This window comes from Lactuca serriola, chromosome 3 (genome assembly GCF_051521515.1).
Source record: "Lactuca serriola cultivar US96UC23 chromosome 3, Lser_US96UC23_V15, whole genome shotgun sequence".
In the NCBI taxonomy this organism is placed as follows: Eukaryota; Viridiplantae; Streptophyta; class Magnoliopsida; order Asterales; family Asteraceae; genus Lactuca; species Lactuca serriola.
This window is the reverse complement of record NC_136410.1, coordinates 211,334,818-211,346,285: the sequence shown is the minus strand read 5'-3', so window position 1 is coordinate 211,346,285 and position 11,468 is coordinate 211,334,818.

The window sequence follows — 11,468 nt, the reverse complement described above, 5'->3', positions numbered from 1 at the left end:
CAAACCATTTATAGAAAATATTGGATTTTCTGAAAACCTCGTTCATCGATTTACTACCAAAAAGACATTCTTTTCAATGCAAAACACTTATGAACTCACCAACTTAATTGTTGACACTTTTTCAAAACCACTTGTATTTCTCAGGGAATCAGTAATACAGGTAACTATCAGCTTTTGAAGAAGGAACGCTAAGGACGTTTTATTATTGAACATTTATCATCATATTGTAATATTCTTTTGCTAATATGTATAACACAACAATATACGTTTTCATTATATATATGATGGTTGTGTTACTTTCTTTACAATATTCAATTGTTGTGATACTATTTGAAGTCATCCACCCTCGAATGTTTCCGCCATTCTGGTTTGGGGGTGTGACAGATTGGTATCAGAGCATTGTTTATAGTGAACTAAGTATATCGAACCACATAAGATATACAAACTATAAATGCAAAGGGGACAAAAAAAATAAAAAAAAACCCTTTGACAAAACGTTTTCATGAACAATATATTTTCTTTTAAAAATATACGTCTTTACTCGCATGTATTAGTCTCGGATCATGACAAGTTTTCCAAAAAAAGTATTAAGGCAAGTTGCGACACTACGATTGGGCATCGGGGTATGTAATCAGATCGAGAATAAATATAGCCTGATCAACTATATTTATCCTAGATTTGACCAACGTACGTCGAGGAATGATCATAGTGGACAACAAGCCAAAAACTTACCAAATACAAACTATTTTAGATTCGCCAATTTGAAATACTATAAGAGTATTGTTAAAAATAATGGTACAATGAAATATTTGCGCTCCGTAAAAATATAGTTAAACGTAGGAAGTCGTTAAATAGAGATTTCTTTTCTTATAAAATTCTCATACCTCTATCCTAGTACAGACAAATGGACGAATTCCATTTACCAGGAGATCCCTACTACCCAAACCAAGGCAACGGCAGCTGGATAGAAGAAGACCCAGAGGAAGACCCAGAGGAAGACCCAGAGGAAATTGAAGAGGAGGTCGAGGAAGTACCCGAAGAGGAAGTCGAAGAAGGATTCGAAGTCGAAGTCGGAGAGGAATTCGAAGTCGACGAGGAGGTCGAGGAAATTTCTAGTGGAACAGACTCCGAGCCGGAAGTAATCGACCCTCCCATCCCTCATCCTCCCGAAATCAGACCATATCAACCGGGACCCATTCCCATGTGGGGAAGCCACCTCTACTACTGGAGCCGCCAACAAGGTGTACGCCCTCCCTTCGACATGTGTCGAGATTTTTACAATGTCAGTGGGGGAGGCTCAGCTGATCGAGCACTTCGTGTTATTGTGGGCGCTATAGCTACCCAGAACTACCAGGCGGACAAGCAAGCAGCCAGAGTTCACGAGGTCAATACTGCTACTCAGGGTAACGCCGCAAACATCTGCTGTTTGGAAGGACTACATGAGAACACCCAAATCTACACAGGGACGCTTCAGAATCAAATGATAACGACACTAACATAAATAAGAGAGATGAAGGAACAACAAGCAGATCTCGAGAGGCTCCTGATGGGAGTCAAACAGTCAGATGCCGAATCTAGCTCCAAACGTACAACACGCCGCAAGTAGAGCTTGCTCAAAATCCCAACAATTTTGTTATAAAATAGGACTTCGGATAAAAGTTTTTCCCTTCTTTTCTTTTGTGTCTGTAATCGGAGACCTCTAGGTAGGTCAAATTTTTAAAGAAGCGTAATGTAACACACCTCAGGTGTGACCTATATATAAATATGAAGTACTTCTTTGTATACCTCTCGGAACTTATGGGATTAACTAAAATTACTATGCCTACCTTGAAACCATAAACTAAAGTTAAAACAAATTACAAGATACAACTAACACACGATTGTCAAAACACTAGAAACTTATAGTATTCATTCTTATTTTTCTCTACCAGAACATGCCTCCTCGTAGATCAACACGCAGAAACTCAACTTCAGCACCACCTCCACCACCTCCTCCAATTATGGATGCCGTTATGTTCCAAACTGCTGTAACTGCAGCGATGGCTCAAATGAGCAAAAATGGGTCGGGAGGAGAAACAAACAGCTTTACAAATGGCCAAGGTCAAGGCCGTTCAGGGATATGCACTTACAAAGACTTCACCAATGGAAAACCTATTCCCTTTTATGGGACTGGGGGAGTATTGGCTCTATCTCAATGGATAGAGAAAACGGAAGTTGTATTCGAAATCCGCACATGCCCTGAAGAAAGCAAAGTAAAGTTTGCTACTTTTACTTTCTTTGAACGCGCCCTGACAAGGTGGAACGGCCACGTCAAGACACTAACCCTAGTGGTGGCGAACTCCATGGGTTGGGAAAACTTGAAACGAATGCTCCTTCGAGAATACTGCCCAAGAGGCGAGATTCAGAAGCTTGAACAGGAACTGTGGAGACTTTCAATGGTAGGTTCAGACATCGCAGGTTACACCAACCGGTTCAGTGATTTAATAACAATTTGCCCAGGAATATTGATCTTGGAAAGCCAAAAGGTCGAGAGATACATCTGGGGACTATCAACCCAACTTCGAGGAAGTGTGTTAACTTCCAAACCCATGACCTTCGACAGCGCCAAGGAACTGGCGCAATCTCTCGTTGATCATGGTGTCTGCCAAGGAGTCACGGCTATCATGGCTGAACCAACCAAAGGGAACAACAACAATGAGATCAATGCCAACAACAACAACAAGAAGAAATTCTGGAACAAGAGAAAGGGGCAAACTTCGCAAGAACCCTCAAAGAAACAAATGGTTGCGGTTCATGCTGCTCCTGCTCCCACCACAACTCCTGCTACCCCTGTGCCAACAAAACCATATGCGGGGAACCTGCCCAAGTGCAGCAAATGCAACTACCATCACCACGGTAATTGTCGTGAGATGCACTGCAAGAACTGCGACAAGAAAGGGCACACAGCCCGTTTCTGTAAGGCACCAGCGCGACCAGTCACTCAAGTTCCTGGTACTGGGATAAGCCAGGCATGCTATGGGTGTGGAGAAACTGGGCACTTCAAAAGGGACTACCCCAAGACAAGGAACGTTGGCGGTGTTGGGAGAGTGCTGGCAATAGGCTAAAATGAAGCAATAGCCGACCCAACGGTGGTTACGGGTACGTTTCTCCTCAACAACATTTATGCATACATACTCTTTGACTGCAGTGCGGAGAGAAGTTTTGTGAGTCATAAATTCAAATACTTACTTAATCAAAGACCACAACCACTCAATAAAATACTCACTGTAGAAATGGCTAACGGTAAAACGGAAAGCACAAGCGATATGTACGTAGGGTGCACATTAAATTTAAACGAACACTTATTTCAAATCGACCTAATGCCCATTTCGATAAGAAGTTTCGATGTCATCATCGGTATGGACTGGTTGAGCCTTGACCATGCCGAGATACTTTTCACGAAAGGGCCGCTCGCCTCAATCTGCCAAACGGCGAAACCCTTGTCATTTATGGTGACAAACCTAGTTCAAGTTTACAAATCATCTCCTGTGTTAAGGCACACAAATATCTTCGTAAGGAATACCATGCCTTTCTAGCCCACGTAGTAAACCAGAAACAAGAACCAAAGAACATTAAAGACATTCCGGAAGTCTGCAACTTCCCATATATTTTCCCAGAAGATCTTCCAGGAATTCCACCAGAGCGCCAAGTTGAGTTCAGAATCGACTTAATCCCCGGGGCTACCCCAGTAGCAAAGTTTCCTTACCGTTTAGCCCCAGCCGAGATGCAGGAACTGTCCAGTCAATTAAACGAGCTGCTGAGCAAGGGATTCATCAGACCGAGCTTCTCACCATGGGGAGCACCAGTCCTTTTCGTGAAAAAGAAGGACGGATCCTTTCGCATGTGCATCGATTATCGGGAGCTGAACAAACTCACGATCAAGAACCGATATCCCCTACCGCGCATAGACGATCTGTTCGACCAACTGCAGGGAGCAAGCTACTTCTCAAAGATCGATCTAAGATCTGGTTATCACCAACTGTGAGTGCTGGAAGGAGACATCCCCAAAACGGCTTCCAGAACACGTTATGGTCACTACGAGTTTGTAGTAATGCCCTTCGGATTGACAAATGCTCCAACGGTGTTCATGGACTTGATGAACCGAGTATGTCGTCCCTTCCTGGATAAATTCATGATCGTGTTCATAGATGATATACTCATCTATTCTAGAAGCCAGGAAGAACACAGCCAACACCTCCGCCAAGTTTTGGAAACGTTGAGGGCAGAAAAGCTTTACGCAAAATTTTCCAAGTGCGAATTTTGGATTCGGAAAGTGGATTTCCTAGGACATGTAGTAAGCAAGGAGGGGATACACGTGGATCCTTCTAAGATCAAGGCAATAGAAAGTTGGACGACACCAAGGACCCCTACAGAAATCCGACAATTTTTGGGACTCGCCGGATATTACCGAAGGTTCATTTAGAACTTTTTGAAGATTGCCAAACCACTTACCACCCTAACTCAGAAGAGTGTGACCTTCGACTGGGGAGAAAAACAAGACGCCGCGTTTCAAACGCTAAAACGAGCCTTATGTAGTGCGCCCATCCTAACCTTACCAGAAGGAACGGAGGACTTCGTGGTCTATTGTGATGCATCAAACCAAGGACTTGGGTGTGTCCTGATGCAACGAGGGAAGGTCATCGCCTACGCCTCAAGGCAAATAAAGACGCACGAAGTGAACTACACAACGCACGATCTTGAGCTAGGAGCAGTCATCTTCGCTCTAAAGATATGGAGACACTATCTCTACGGCACGAAATGTACGATCTTCACCGACCATAAAAGCCTCCAACATATCCTCAACCAGAAGGAACTCAACATGAGACAAAGATGGTGGGTAGAACTACTAAATGATTATGAATGCGAGATTCGATATCATCCCGGAAAGGCTAACGTGGTGGCCGATGCACTCAGGCGAAAGGAATACTCGGGCCGCAGAGTGAATTCTTTAACCATGACAATCCATTCACACCTGTCCACACAAATCAAGGAAGCCTAGATAGGAGTCTTAACATCTGGAAATGTGGCAGGGGAAGCCTTAAGGGGAATGGATAAGAAGTTTGAGGTCAAGAATGATGGAGTTCATTACTTCATGGATCGGATCTGGACGCCGAAGTTTGGCGGATTCAGAGAAGTCGTCATGAACGAAGCCCATAAAATGCGATACTCCATACACCCCAGCTCCGATAAGATGTATCTCGACCTCAAGAAGTTGTACTGGTGGCCGAACATGAAAGCTGAAATTGCTACCTACGTGAGTAAATGTCTGACGTGCGCCAAGGTCAAGGTAGAATACCAAAAGCACTCAGGATTGTTGCAACAACCAGAAATACTAGAATGGAAGTGGGAACGTATAACCATGGATTTCATAACCAAACTACCCAGAACGGCAAGCGGAATCGACACTATCTGGGTGATTGTCGACAGGTTAACTAAATCAGCACACTTCCTACCGATCAAAGAGACAGATAAGTTAGAGATGCTAACTAGGACATACCTCAGAGAAATTGTACGACTACATGGTGTGCCCATATCCATTATCTCGGACCGAGATAGTAGGTTCACCTCAAGGTTCTGGCAGGCACTAAAAAAATCTGTAGGGACAAGACTGGACATGAGTACTGCTTATCACCCACAAACCGACGGCCAGAGCGAGAGGACCATACAAACCCTAGAAGATATGCTGAGAGCTTGCGTAATCGATTTTGGCAAGGCATGGGACACACATCTACCTTTGGTCGAGTTCTCGTACAACAATAGTTACCACACCAGTATCAAAGCTACCCCGTTCGAAGCCCTCTATGGCCGCAAATACAGGTCGCCTCTGTGTTGGGCCGAAGTGGGGGACACACAACTAGCAAAAGGACAAGCAACAGACAACATGCTCACTGGACCAGAAATCATAAGGGAAACTACGGAGAAGATTGTTCAGATTCGAGAACGTCTAAAAGCATCCAGGGATAGACAAAAGAGTTACGCGGATAAAAGACGGAAACCCTTGGAATTCTAGGTCGGAGACCGAGTCCTACTAAAGGTCTCGCCCTGGAAGGGATTAAAACGCTTCGGGAAGCATGGAAAACTGAACCCAAGATACATCGGACCATTCGAGATCCTTGTCAGGATCGGTCTAGTGGCTTACAAACTTAGATTACCTCAAGAGCTCCACAACGTACACCCTACCTTCCACATATCAAACCTAAAGAAGTACTTGTCCGATGAGACCCTTGTCATCCTTCTAGACGAAATTGCAATAAATGAAAATCTCCAATTTGTAGAGGAACCAGTAGAGATCATGGATCGGGAAATAAAAAGGACTAAACAAAGCTGCATACCTATTGGAATGGTCCGCTGGAACACCAAGCGAGGACCTAAATACACCTGGGAACACGAGGATCAGATGAAACAAAAGTACCCGCATCTTTTTCCTAACCTGTAAACTCTATCTTAGATTAAATTTCCGGACGAAATTCCCTTAACAGGGGGATGATGTGACAACCCGATATTTTTCCAAAAACAGTATAACGCTCAAAAAGTCAAATACAACGAAAACTATTGGGAATCAACTAAATTAACCTCAAAAATAAAGTGTTCAAATATCTAAGTTGGGATGCATCAAATATTAGATATCGTGCCAAGGTTTCCAAAAACGTAAAGAACGTTCAAAATCAGGTTATATTGAAGAAATTATAACCAATCGTACATTTACGACACACCGTTAAAACGCTATTTAACGTAAAAAGTGAAATTTCAATAAAATGCATTTTTGCCTTAAGTATCTAAACAAAAGATGTAGAGTTCGTTAATCTGTAAACATACATAAAAAGATCGCCCAAATTGGACCTCGTATGAAGAAGTTACGAATTTCCTAAGTTTCGTAACAGTAGTAGAGGGCTAAAAACTCGAATTGAAGATTGAGTGTTATTTAGCTATCGCCACCTAAACGGAAGTTGAAGATCTCCACAATAGTAATAAAATGATAAAAAGACAAACGAAAACCGACGTCGAATAAAGAAACTATGAATTTTTAACGGACTTTAGTAGTCCTGGCCTATTAAAAATATATCACTAAAAATAAATTCAAAACTAGCCAAAGGAGTCTAAATGAAAGTTGTAGAGCATAATCTCACCTACGCGTGAATATAAAGAACGCGAAAAACGGAGCCCGTACGCGAAAGTTACGGAATTTAGAAGATGGAAGACTGGATTACGCCCCGCGTACAAGACCCAGAGTCGAGTCCCATCTGCTGTAACTCTACGCTTAGCTAGACCGGAGTCGTAAGCCGTGACGCATTTCTACGCCCCGCGTAACCGAAGTACGCTCTGCGTACTGAGTACGCCCTGCGTACGCCGGTAGTACGCCCCGCGTACGCGGATCCTCCAGCCTATAAATAAAAGGTTTGAGCCATGGGTTTTTGCACACTTTCTCAAACTCTCAGTCACTCTCTCATACTTTCAAGTTTCAGAGACCATCCCAACACCCTCGGTTTCCGTACCCGAAGCCCCCGACGAAAGATCTACGCTACCGAGACCTCCAAAGAGCCCGAAGGCGCAACTTTCCGCGGTCGAAGTTCTGCTCAACTCTAGCCTCACTCTCTTCAAACCAAACGAGTGAGTTCATACCCCTACTTTTCAATTATTTTCATGTTTTAGGGGGGGAAATACAAGAACATTACAAGTCAAAGTATCATTTTATAAACGTAAATGTAATATCTATCTTATAGAGTATCGATACAAACATCTTTATGTTTAAGGGCTAATATATCACCAAGTTATTTTTACTAAATGGAAACATACTTTCTGAGAAACTATAATGAACATAGTTAGCAAGTATAACATACATTTTTACATATACATGTTGAAAAACGAAAACTTTCAAAAGAAGTAAAGTCTTTCTTATCGTAAATCTATTTATACCAAGCAATGTGAGATATTCAAACTTCAACGTACTCTTATGTATTCATTTCAAGTCCTGTATTATATACCATAATCTCTTGGAGGGAGAGTGTGATACTTGTGTATAAATCTATACGGGATTGACAACCCCGCACCTAAACTATTAGTTATAGTTAGACCGGCAAGTCTGGGGTGACAAATGTCATAACACTACAACACCTGAAGAATGTTGTTACAGGAAGTCAGTGTCAATAGTATGGTTGTAAAACTCACATAAAAGTATAAAAACAAGTTTGATTTACGAGATTCATATATGCATTCAGTTTTTCCACATTATCTTTAGCACAAAGTTTATCATTACTATTCAAGTATGAAACACACTAACGCACTCAAATTCTGGGAACTTTTCAAACCATTTATAGAAAAATATTGGATTTTCTGAAAACCTCGTTCATCGATTTACTACCAAAAGGACATTCTTTTCAATGCAAAACACTTATGAACTCACCAACTTAATTGTTGACACTTTTTCAAAACCACTTGTATTTCTCAGGGAATCAGTAATACAGGTAACTACCAGCTTTTGAAGAAGGAACGCTAAGGACGTTTTATTATTGAACATTTATCATCATATTGTAATATTCTTTTGCTAATATGTATAATGCAACAATATACGTTTTCATTATATATATGATGGTTGTGTTACTTTCTTTACAATATTCAATTGTTGTGATACTACGTGAAGTCATCCACCCTCGAATGTTTACGCCATTCTAGTTTGGGGGTGTGATACTTAGCCCCGAAATCAGGGCGTTACAATTCTCTCCTCCTTAGGATGATTCCATCCCGAAATCATGCATCAACAAACAGATGTGGGTAGCGACTCATCATGTCACTTTCTGTTTCCCAAGTGAGATTCGGCCCATTCGAATGTTTCCATCGGACTAGCACTAAGTCGACCATCTTGTGTTGTAACTTCTTCGTCTTACGGTCAATAATTTCCTCGGGCTCTTCAATCAGCCTCTTGTTCTCATCCATTCTAAATTCTGAGATTGGAATTATTTCGGGAACTTCTCCCGTGAATTTCCTCAAATAATACACATGGAAGGTGTTTTAAATACCATCTAGTTCTTCGAGTAATTCGAGCTTGTAATCTTGGTTCCCACTCTTCTGAAGAACTTTGAACGGTCCAATAAACCTTGGACCCAGTTTTCCTTGTTTCCCAAATCTTATAAGTCCCTTCCATAGAGAGGCTTTAAGCAAAACGGAATCCCCAACTTCGAAGGTCATCTGTCGTCTTTTCTTGTCAGCATAGCTCTTTTGACGATCTTGAGCTACTAACATCCTTTCCCTAATCACTTTCAACTTCTCAGCAGTCCGATGGACTATCTCGGGGCCCATAAATACTGCTTCTCTCAGACCTCAAGCCAACAAGACGACGTACGACACTTCTGTCCGTACAACGCTTGATAGGGTGCCATCTTGATGCTCGAGTGGAAACTGTTGTTGTAGGAAAATTCTACCAGAGGTAAGTGCTCGTCCCAGTTCCCTTGGAACTCGAGGGTACATGCTCTCACCATATCTTCCAATGTTTCAATCGTTCTATCGCTCTAGCCATCGGTCTGCGGATGGTAAGCTGTACTCAAACATAATTTCATACCCAATTCCTCTTGTGGGCTTCTCCGAAATATTGACGTGAAACGACTATCATGATCTGATACAATTGTTAGAGGAACACCGTGAAGTCTTACAATTCCTTCACGTAAGCATTTGCAAGCTTATCCATAGACCACTTCTCATTGGCTGCTATGAAGTGTGCACTCTTAGTGAAACGATCCACGACCACCCAAATCATGTCGTGTCCGTTCTTCGTCCTGGGCAGCTTAGTCACAAAATCCATGGTGATGTTTTCCCATTTACCCATGGGAACAGGTAAAGGTTCTAAACTCACATATGGTTTTTGATGTTGTGCCTTAACTGTAGCACATGTCACACACTCACCACATACTTCGCAACATCGAGCTTCATCGTTGGCCACCAGTAGTAGGGTTTTAGGTCCCTATACATTTTAGTGCTACCGGGATGTGGTCTTGTGTGTTTCTTCCATTAGAAGATCTCTTATTCCTCCCGTCTTAGGTACCCAAATTCTATCTTCGAATACCTTTAGTCCTCGACTGTTTGTACCGAACACTAACGTTTTGCCCAAACGTTCTTCTTTTCGGTCATTCTTCTCTAAAGCTTCTTCTTGAGCTTTCCTGATACTTTCCACAATCGTCGAGACGACTTCAATTCTCAACGCTCTTGACCATTTCCATTCAAGGTTGACTTTCCGACTGAGAGCATCAGCAAAAACATTTGCTTTACCGAGGTGGTAAAGTATCTCACAGTTGTAGTCCTTGAGTAGTTCTAGCCAGCGTTGTTGCCTCATGTTCAATTCTTTCTGATTAAAGAGATACTGGAGACTCTTATGATCAGTGAAAAGCTTTCACTTCGTGCAATAAAGGTAATGCCTCCATATCTTTTAGGCAAATACTACCGCCGCCAACTCCAGATCATGAGTGGGGTAGTTCTTTTTGTGCTCTTTCAATTATCGACAGGCATATGCTATCACCTTTTCTCTTTGGGTCATAACACAACCCAACTCGACTCCAGATGCGTCACTGTATACCATGAAGTCTTCAACTCCATTGAGTAGATAAAGTATCGGTGCTTCACATAACTTCTTCTTTATCTTCTCGAATGCCTCATCGTGTTTCTCACTCCACATATATGTAGCTCCTTTGTGGGTCAACGCTGTCAGTGGAGCAGCTATCGAAGAAAATCCTGTTGGGTTTTGAGCATTCTAACACTCCTAAGTGTACATGCAACCCTAAATACCTTGGATCTATTTTTTCTCTATTATACATGCAAATAAGAACTTCCAAGGTATTATCCTGATCTAACATACAAAACAATGAATGTAACAAGATAGAATACATACCTCTTTGATGTAGAAAGTCTTCATGAAGCTTGAGTGCCTAGTGCCCCAAGTGTGACACCTCAAATGGTTCACACAACACAAAAAACAAATGGAATGACTTGAGAGAACTTCACACTTCATGAAAATCGGCTAGCCCTTTCTTACTCACACTAGTGGCCGATTTTGGTCAATGATAGGATGCTTATATAGTTAGGGTTACACCATGTAAACCCTAATTGACATGGCCTTTCATTTCCATGATCCATGGGTACAAATACACCATGGAGCATCCATGGACCATCCTATGGGTTTTAGCCCAACTTGATTATCCATGGAGCATTAGCCCACTATACAAGTATGGATGATTTACACAATCAACCCATATATTTAATTAGTCTTCTTTTGATCACTTAATTAATCCAAGATTAATTCTTGATCAATAATAATTAAATAATCTTATTATTCTTATTATTAATATACTAGAACTTATAATATATTAATAACCATAAATGTCTTATTTCTCTCATTATAGTCTATCCAAGTGCATGATGCCATGCAACCCAAATGGACCATGCCG